Source organism: Lagenorhynchus albirostris, chromosome 2, assembly GCF_949774975.1.
Source record: "Lagenorhynchus albirostris chromosome 2, mLagAlb1.1, whole genome shotgun sequence".
Taxonomy (NCBI): domain Eukaryota; kingdom Metazoa; phylum Chordata; class Mammalia; order Artiodactyla; family Delphinidae; genus Lagenorhynchus; species Lagenorhynchus albirostris.
In genome coordinates, this window is record NC_083096.1 from 108,673,478 (window position 1) to 108,684,177 (window position 10,700).

Here is a 10,700-nt window from a genome sequence, read left to right on the forward strand (position 1 = left end):
GGGGGAGGGAAAATGATACTCAAAACGCTTGTTGAGCCATAATTTCTGCCCAAGACTGATTAATGCAAGAGAAGAAAATTTATTTAGTTGCTTATTTACAGTATACATTCTTCCAGACAGCATTCCTTTTACCTCTACGGGTGTGTAAAATATGACAAATTGGCAAAATAGAAAAAAGGTTGAGGTTAAATGAAGCTAGCAATAAGGTTCTAATCAATAACATGGCAGACCAAAGGGACAGGGTGGGTGAGCACGTATTTATTTCTAAGCCTTCTACAACAAAAACTGGTTCACAGTTTTCATTGAAACAGACATTCTTGGCATTGGATCAGATATGAGTTTCTTCTGAGTAAAAAATGAGTTAAAATAAGTTAAATTGGTTACTTGATGGTCTAAGTAATTTGATTAAAATTTTCACTTTTCAAACAATTTTTCTGATGTTCTGGTATAGTGGGAAAAAGCTTGGGTTCTGGAGCCAAATCTATTTGGTTTGAAATTCTGGCTCTTTTTAAAATTGTTTTTGGTTGTGTGATATTGGGCCAATTACTTAATCTTTCTGGGTCTTACTTTCCTCATTTGTAATGTAGATGCAGTAATACTTCTGTCATGAGGTGGCTGTAAGAATAAAATGTATATAAAGCTCCTTGTACTATACTTAATCCCCCTTTCCTTTCCTTCCCTCTTAGAGAATGTGGTATTCAGTCATAATGCACACAAATTTATTCTCTGTGAAAACCTGCAAGTGGGGCACAGATTGCAGAATTGTTGGTACAGGTAATATTAACACCAGCTGACTTTTGCTGAATACACGCTTAGGGTAAAATAACTATTTCTTTAAAAATACACACACTCAAACGAAGACCAAAAATGTGCAATTGCATGTGTGCACATGTACACACACACACATGCACACACACACAGAACCACCCCACAATATCTTATGTTAAGGTTGATCTCATGTATTTGATTCTTTAACATTCTTCAGACAGTCCCATTTTCTGAAGTATGAGTCTTTAGACACATATGTCTTAGATATTGTAGTCTCAAGAAAGTAACTGTGCAGCACTGCAATTAGGTACAGAGCATTCTCTTTCTGTAGTGCAATTTGTGACCAGTAAGTCAAGCTTCAGAGAGTCCTTCCTCTAGAATTGTTGTGAAATAATTTTCACATGGAGTAGAAAATGAATAGGCTATTCATTTAAAAAGGTTTATCTGTTGTAAGACCTGTGTTAAATCCACTGCATCTCTTCACACTCATCCTTTCACCTCCCTTCACATTTTTATCCAGGTGAAATCAGGTCCAAATTAGCATCCTGAGGACATCTGGGGGACAAGAGGTCACAAAAGCATTCACATGGATGCTCTTGACATGGTTGTGGGTGCAAGTAAGTGTTTTCTGATTACATGAATAAAACCTTGAGGTCTCTTCCAGTCCAAAGTGGTGAAACTCCAGCTTTCCACTCTATGATGGCCTTTCTGAGTACCTGCCCTTCCCCTTGGGGATAATTGGCCAAATTTGCTCTACTGTGGGAATGACCCTGTAACCATTATAGGATGTACCTGCTACAGTCAACTTGAAACACCTGTAGTTTGTTGCACTCTGTTCACTGACACAATAGCTTAACTTAAGCCTGCTCTGATTATTCTGTGATACTTGAGCTCATGTTTTGGCTTATTTTTCTCTAGATTTCAAGACACTGTGACATTGATGAATTGCCTCAAAAAGGTAAAAAGGAATATTAGATGCTGTGTTAACGGTATCAGTTTGAAAATATCTCAATATTCCCATAATTTATAAAAACCAGCAAAAGAGTAAACTACAAAAGAAGTGATTCAAAAAAATGTCTTTTAATAAAAGTTTAAAGTCTTCAAAATATATTTTCCCCTGGAGCAAACTTTTTTCATTTAATATTGTGTCTGTTAATTAGTGCTTCAAATTTGCAAATTCTTTATTGGTTTATATCAATGTAATACCCAAAGCTCATCTCATTGCCAGATTTGAATGAAATATGATCCTGTTTATTCTATTAAAATGAGGACCTGAAATTGTTACCCAAATGCCACAGGAATTCTTGCCATTTTCTCATCAAATTCCTCATCAGATTTTTTGTTAAAGTCACATTGTTTTAGATTTTGTGCCTTGGCATTTAAATGAAATTCAATGTGCCCCACTGGAGGAAACATCTGTAGGGACATATTATGTACAATATCCATTCCAATCAAGCAGGAGTGTACTGAGAGCCTGAATGAGGAGCTTATTCTTGCTTCACTCTCCTCTGATGTGGCTATTGAGATGATCTATAAGAGGGGGAACATTTATAAAAATTAAACCAGCAGTGGAGCACAGTATTTTAAATGCTCAAATCAAATACTTTTTAAAGACACAATATCAGTTTCAGTGAATGGATTCCTGCATCTTTCTTTTGATGTAACAGACTTTATATATATATATAGCATCTGATCCAGACTTTAGACAGCTTAGAGAGTCATTTGGTGATGAGAATTTTCAAGGTCCATGTGCCCCAGTAAGCTCTTGTTTACTTGATTTTAACAACCTACCATGTCCTTCAATAGTCAGCCTCAGTTCATACACTCTGTGTAACCTTTGATATTTGCAATGTGACACAAAACTCTTACAACTAGTGCTGTGCCGAAATGGTCAAGGGATGAGAACAATTCCTGTCCTATTTTAGAGCCACACATAATGGAAATTTTCCAAAATGGTCCTTGGGAAATGACTAGAGTATGATGGCTAGGACTCATATAAAACGGGGATAATTGTTAAACTGACCCCATAGAGCTTTAATATACATGGGGATCAAACAAATAATGTGTGCAAAACACTTAGACCGTGGCACATGGTAAGTGCCTAGTAAATATTAGTTATTACTGTTATTGTCAGGAATGACTTCACAGAGGAGGTGGGATTGGTATTGGATGGTTTTCCATCAGCTTCAGAACAAGGCATTCATGTAGCAGGAATAGCTTGCACAATGGTTTGAATGTAGGGAAGCAGAAAGTGTACTGAGAGGGTCACTAGATCAGTTTAGTTGTTGCTGAACGCTCATAGTTATTGTCACCATCAAGTATACAGAGAGCCTATTAATGTATAAGCCAGTGAGCAACATGCCAGAATACAAAGAGAGCCATGCAGTTTCAATCTAGACAACGCTCTCCTAGGCATGGTGTACATAAAAGAGATATTTCATTTCTAGGTACTTCAGTGTATAATTAAGTAACTGAAACACTGTATCGTAAACAACATGAACCATACAGCATTCTCCTGTCAAAATGCACTTAGATTCCTGTTGGAAGACAAAGCTGCTTCTAAAAGAAATAATTCAATCTCCCAGTTCATACTAAAGTGAACCATTCTCTCATCTTTTCATTGCTTTGCTTCCTGCTTACTTTTGCTATAGTTATGATGTGTATCATGGCATGAACATGGAATTATGTCTTTATAAGTAAGAGGAAGATAATGTGACACATTATAAAATGTAGATTATACATTCTCATTTCTGCCTTTCAAACTTTCTTTCAAATCCAAGGGCTGGCTTTGTAGGGCTAAATTTCATTCACTCAACTCAAAAAATTATTGTGTTTGGTAAAGTTTGGACAATTCTGGATTATATAAAAGTATTCAGGTTTCTTAACTTTAGGAACTTTAAAATGTTAATGGACATTTTAAATATATAGGAATAAGATGTAGTAAGCATGGTTTCTGACACTGATTTGGCATGGAAACCCTTTTCTATATAACATGACAGAATTTCTGCTTTTGGGAATACCCTTGGGATATCATGCTCAGTCTTATGGTCTTAGAGATGAAGGGATATTTATGTAACAATGATGGATGGTAATACAGACTAGAGATGAACAATAGTTTTTAAAAAGTATTTCAAAATAGTGAGAGTATAATATTTTACTTTCACATAGCTTGATTCATCCAAGAAAATTAAAGCATTTCCTCTAGACTTGTGAACTCCTTAAGTATTAGGATCATTTTTTATTCCTCTTTGGAACCTCAATACCATATGTAATCACTCTTTCCACTGGGAATGCTAAATGTACAGGATGTGGATGGCCAGCAGCCATTTTATTTTGCTACATAGAGAAATCTTGTCTGAGAGGAAGAGGAGGAAGAAGAGAAAAAGGAGGTAGAGGGGAAGGACTTTGATGACACTGTTTCAGCTCCTGGATTTAGCTGTACCTGAAGTCAATATGCCCCAGAATTTTAATTTATGTAAACTTATTAAATTTCCCTTTACAGGTAAGCTTCTTTGCGTTCTTTTACTTATAACTAAAAGTGTCCTTACGTATCAAAATTGCAGTCAACAGATTCCAAACGTTGGAATTGGTTAAGCAGAGGTAAGATACATCAGTGTAAGGATTCTCCCATGCATGACTAATGTCAGTGTGGCAGACTGAGAGTTGACAACCCAATTCTAGTCTCTCTTTTATTACTATCATAATCAGTGATTTTCCTAGGTAGCAAAGTACCCAGCTGAAAAACACATTACCCAGACTTCTTTGCTGCTTGGGGATGGCAAGATGCTGCAGTTTTGGATATGAGATATAAACAAAAGTCTTAGCATAGGACTCTCAGTGAAGTTCCTTTGATGACAGCCATGCCCAGCTGGCATATGCCTTTCACCTTGTTCTTCCCGCTTCCTCCTATCTGTGCCAGCATCATAGTGTCTGAGATTATGCAGACTGGGTCCACACCTCAAGCATGTGGTGAAGCAGAGATAGAAGAAGGCATTGTACCAATGACATTATGGTACTGCTCGGGGTTTTCAACTTTCTGATCTCTTAATGTGTGAAAACAAACCAACCAACCACTATTTGGTTAAGTCATCATAAGTTCAATTTTCTGTTGTGTGTAGCTGAATATGCTTCTGAAATGACACAGCAAGACAGCTGCTTAAACTGTTGGCAATGAGTCCTGGGACTCCATCCAAAGCCTACCACATCTGAGGCATCAGAGGAAGGACGCGTGGACAATGTCAGTGTGCTAGGAGGTACCGATGCCTTCTTGCAGTTGTTAGTAAGTCTTTCAGTAAGTCCTTTAAGAAAGAGATGAGCTTCAGTCCTTCAGTTCTCAAGCTGATCTTCAAAGACAGTCTGAACAGAAAAATTCAGATAATTATGTGTTCTGTGGATGAAATCCAATGATGTAATTGGCACAATGCCAGCTGACCATAAAAATTATTTTGATAAAAAATGAGCATTTAGAGTGAGCACTAAAGACAAACTTCGGTGAATTCAGAAAATTTAATTGACTCAACCTTGGGCTTGCAAGAAGGGTATTCTGATAAGTTGATTAAATAGCTCTATCACAATATTGCTCAACTAGATGCTCATTATTGAGTCTATTATTTCATACCATTTAAAGATAATTTCTATTGTTTTTGTCCTTTTTTGATAGTATGATTGTTCAAAAATTCTATTCATAATGTAGTGATAAAAAGCATAGACTCTGAGGGGAAACACCTTGAATTTGAATCTCAGTTTTAGCCATTTGATCTTGATCAAACTACTAACTTCTCTGCACCTTAGTTCCCTCATCTCTAGAATGGAAATAGTATTAGTACCAATGTCACAGAGTCATCATGAGGATTTAAAGTGTTAACACATGTAAAACACTTGCAGTGGTGCCTGACTTTAGTAAACACAAAGTGTTAGCTATTATTATTTTATTTTTATTACTATAAGAGTTGAAAACTATTAGACTATATTGAATTTTATTAAAATTTTTTTTAACATCTTTATTGGACTATAATTGCATTACAATGATGTGTTAGCTTCTGCTTTATAACAAAGTGAATCAGCTACGTATACATATAACCCCATATCTCCTCCCTCTTGCATCTCGCTCCCACCCTCCCAATCCCACCCCTCTGGGTGGTCACAAAGCACCCAGCTGATTTCCCTGGGCTCTGTGGCTGCTTCCCACTAGCAATCTATTTTACATTTGGTAGTGTATATATGTCCATGCCACTCTCTCACTTCAACCCAGCTTACTCTTCCGCCGCCCTGTGTCCTCAAGTCCATTCTCTACATCTGCATCTTTATTCCTGTGCTGCCCCTAGGTTCTTCAGAACCAATTTTTTTTTTATATTCCATATATATGTGTTAGCATATGGTATTTGTTTTTCTCTTTCTGACTTCACTCTGTATGACAGACTCTAGATCCATCCATGTCACTACAAAAAACTCAATTTCATTTCTTTTTATGGCTGAGTAATATTCCATTGTATATATATGCCACATCTTCTTTATCCATTCATTTGTCGATGGACACTTAGGTTGCTTCCATGTCCTGGCTATTGTATATAGAGCTGCAATAAACATTGTGGTACTTGACTCTTTTTGAATTATGGTTTTCTCAGGGTATATGTCCAATAGTGGGATTGCTGGGTCATATGGTAGTTCTATTTTTAGTTTTTTAAGGAACCTCCATACTGTTCTCCATGGTGGCTGTATCAACTTACATTCCCACCAACAGTGCAAGAGGGTTTCCTTTTCTCCACACCCTGTCCAGCATTTATTGTTTGTAGATATTTTGATGATGGCCATTCTGACTGGTGTGAGATGATATCTTATTGTAGTTTTGATTTGCATTTCTCTAATGATTAATGATGTTGAGCATTCTTTCATGTGTTTGTTGACACTCTGCATATCTTCTTTGGAGAAATGTCTATTTAGGTCTTCTGCCCATTTTTGGATTGGGTTGTTTGTTTTTTTGATATTGAGCTGCATGAGCTGCTTGTAAATATTGTAGATTAATCCTTTAATGCTTCATTTGCAAATATTTTCTCCCATTCTGAGGGATGTTTTTTCGTCTTGTTTATGGTTTCCTTTGCTGTGCAAAAGCTTTTAAGTTTCATTAGGTCCCATTTGTTTATTTTTGTTTTTATTTCCGTTTCTCTAGGAGGTGGGTCGAAAAGAATCTTGCTGTGATTTATGTCATAAAGTGTTCTGCCTGTGTTTTCCTCTAAGAGTTTTATAGTATTTGGCCTTATAATTAGGTTTTTAATAAATTTTAGTTTATTTTTGTGTGTGGTATTAGGGAGTGTTCTAATTTCATTCTTTTACATGTAGCTGCCCAGTTTTCCCAGCTCCATTTATTGAAGAGGCTGTCTTTTCTCCATTGTATATTCTTGCCTCCTTTGTCAAAGATCAGGTGGCCAGAGGTGCGTGGGTTATCTCTGGGCTTTCTATCCTGTTCCATTGATGTATATTTCTGTTTTTGTGCCAGTACCATACTGTCTTGATTACTGTAGCTTTGGAGAATAGGCTGAAGTCTGGGAGCTTGATTCCTCCAGCTCCAGTTTTCTTTCTCAAGATTAGTTTGGCTACTCAGGGACTTTTGTGTTTCCATACAAATTGTGAAATATTTTATTCTAGTTCTGTGAAAAATGCCATTGGTAGTTTGATAGTGATTGCACTGAATGTGTAGATTGCTTTGGGTAGTAGAGTCATTTTCACAATGTTGATTCTTCCAATCCAAGAACATGATGTATCCCTCCATCTGTTTGTATCATCTTTAATTTCTTTCATCAGTGTCTTATAGTTTTCTGCATACAGGTCTTTTGTCTCCTTAGGTATGTTTATTCCTAGGTATTTTATTCTTTTTGTTGCAATGGTAAAAGGAACTGTTTCCTTAATTTCTCTTTCAGATGTTTCATTGTTAGTGTATAGGAATGCAAGAGATTTCTGTGCATTAATTTTGTATCTTGCTACTTTAGCAAATTCATTCTTTAGCTTTAGTAATTTTCTGGTAGCATCTTTAGGATTCTCTACGTACAGTATCATGTCATCTGCAAACAGTGACAGCTTTACTTCTTCTTTTCCAATTTGGGTTCCTTTTATTTCTTTTTCTTTTCTGATTGCTGGTGCTAAAACTTCCAAAACTATGTTGAGTAATAGTGGTAAGAGTGGACAACCTTGTCTTGTTCCTGATCTTAGAGAAAGTGGTTCCAATTTTTCACCATTGAGAATGATGTTGGCTTCAGGTTTGTCATATATGGCCTTTGTTATATTGAGGTAAGTTCCCTCTATGCCTACTTTCTGGAGAGTTTTTATCTTAAATGCGTGTTGAATTTTGTTGAAAGCTTTTTCTGCATCTATTGAGATGATCATATGGTTTTTAGCTTTCAGTTTGTTAATATGGTGTATCACATTGATTGATTTGCACATATTGAAGAATCCTTGCATTCTGGCATAAACCCCACTTGGTCATGGTGTATGATCCTTTTAATGTGCTGTTGGATTCTGTTTGCTAGTATTTTGTTGAGGATTTTTGCATCTATGTTCATCAGTGATATTGGCCTGTAGTTTTCTTTCTTTGTGACATTTTTGTCTGGTTTTGGTATCAGGGTGATGGTGGCCTTGTAGAATGAGTTTGGGAGTGTTCCTTCCTCTGCTATATTTTGGAAGAGTTTGAAAAGGATAGGTGTTAGCTCTTCTCTAAATGTTTGATAGAATTCACCTGTGAAGCCTTCTGGTCCTGGGCTTTTGTTTGTTGGAAGATGTTTAATCACAAGTTCAATTTCGTTGCTTGTGATTGGTCTGTTTATAGTTATTATTTCTCCCTGGTTCAGTCTCGGAAGGTTGTGCATTTCTAAGAATTTGTCCATTTCTTCCAGGTTGTCCATTTTATTGACATAGAGTTGCTTGTCGTAATCTCTCATGATCCTTTCTATTTCTGCAGTGTCAGTTGTTATTTCTCCTTTTTCATTTCTAATTCTATTGATTTGAGTCTTCTCCCTTTTTTTCTTGATGAGTTAAGCTAATGGCTTATCAATTTTGTTTATCCTCTCAAGGAACCAGCTTTTAGTTTTATTGATATTTGCTATTGTTTCCTTCATTTCTTTTTCATTTATTTCTGATCTGATCTTTATGATTTCTTTACTTCTGCTAACTTTGGGACTTTTTTGTTTTTCTTTCTCTAATTGCTTTAGGTGTAAGGTTAGGTTGTTTATTTGAGATGTTTCTTATTTCTTGAGGTAGGATTGTGTTGCTCTAAACTTCCCTCTTAGAACTGCTTTTGATGCATCCCAAAGGTTTTTTTCCATCGTGTTTTCATTTTCATTTCTTTCTATGTACTTTTTTACTTCCTCTTTGATTTCTTCAGTGATCTCGTGGTTATTTAGTGGTGTATTGTTTATCCTCCATGTGTTTGTATTTTTTACAGATTTTTTCCTGTAATTGGTATCTAGTCTCATAGCATTGTGGTTGGAAAAGATACTTGATATAACTTCAATTTTCTTAAATTTACCAAGGCTTGAATTGTGACCCTAGATATGATCTATCCTGGAGAATGTTCCATGAGCACTTGAGAAGAAGTGTATTCTGTTGTTTTTCGTTGGAATGTCCTATACATATCAATTAAGTGCATAGTGTTTAATGTATCATTTAAAGCTTGTGTTTCCTTATTTATTTTCATTTTGGATGATCTGTCCGTTGGTGAAAGTGGTGTGTTAAAGTCCCCTACTATGCATGTTTTATTGTCGATTTCCCCTTTTATGGCTGTTAGCATTTACCTTATGTATTGAGGTGCTCCTAGGTTGGGTGCATAAATATTTACAATTATTATATCTTCCTCTTGGATTGATCCCTTGATTATTATGTAGTGCCCTTCTTTGTCTCTTGTAATAGTCTTTATTTTAAAGTCTATTTTGTCTGGTATGAGAGTTGCTACTCCAGCTTTCTTTTGATTTCCATTTGCATGGAATATCTTTCTCCATCCTCTCATTTTCAGTTTGTATGTGTCCCTAGGTGTGAAGTGGGTCCCTTGTAGACAGCATATATGTGGTCTTGTTTTTGTGTCCATTCAGCCAGTCTATGTCTTTTGGTTGGAGCATTTAATCCGTTTCCATTTAAGGTAGTTATCAATATGTATGTTTCTATTACCATTTTCTTAAATGTTTTGGGTTTGTTATTGTAGGTGTTTTCCTTCTCTTGTGTTTCCTGCCTAGAGAAGTTACTTTAGCATTTGTTGTAAAGCTGGTTTTGTGGTGCTGAATTCTCCTAGCTTTTGGTTGTCTGTAAAGGTTTTAATTTCTCTGTCAAAACTGAATAGGATCCTTGCTGGGTAGAGTAATCTCAGTTGTAGGTTTTCCCTTTCATCACTTTAAATATGTCCTGCCAGTCCTTTCTGGCAGAATTTTCTGATGAAAGTTCAGCTGTCAAGGGCGTTCCCTTGTGTGTTATTTGTTGTTTTTCCCTTGCTGCTTTTAATATTTTTTCTTTGTATTTAATTTTTGATAGTTTGGTTAATATGTGTCTTGGTGTTTTTCTCCTTGGATTTATCCTGTATGTGCCTCTCTGCACTTCCTGGCCTTGATTGACTATTTCCTTTTCCATATTTGGGAAGTTTTCAACTATAATCTTATCAAATATTTTCTCAGTCCCTTTCTTTTTCTCTTATTCTTCTGGGACCCCTATAATTCGAATGTTGGTGCGTTTTATGTTGTCCCTGATGTCTCTAAGAGTGTCCTCAGTTCTTTTCATTCCTTTTTATTTATTCTGCTCTGTGATAGTTATTTCCACTATTTAGTCTTCCAGGTCACTTATCTGTTCTTCTGCCACAGTTATTCTGGTATTGATACCTTCTAGAGAATTTTTAGTATCATTTATTGTGTTGTTCATCATTGTTTGTTTGCTCTTTAGTTCTTCTAGGTCCTTGTTAAATG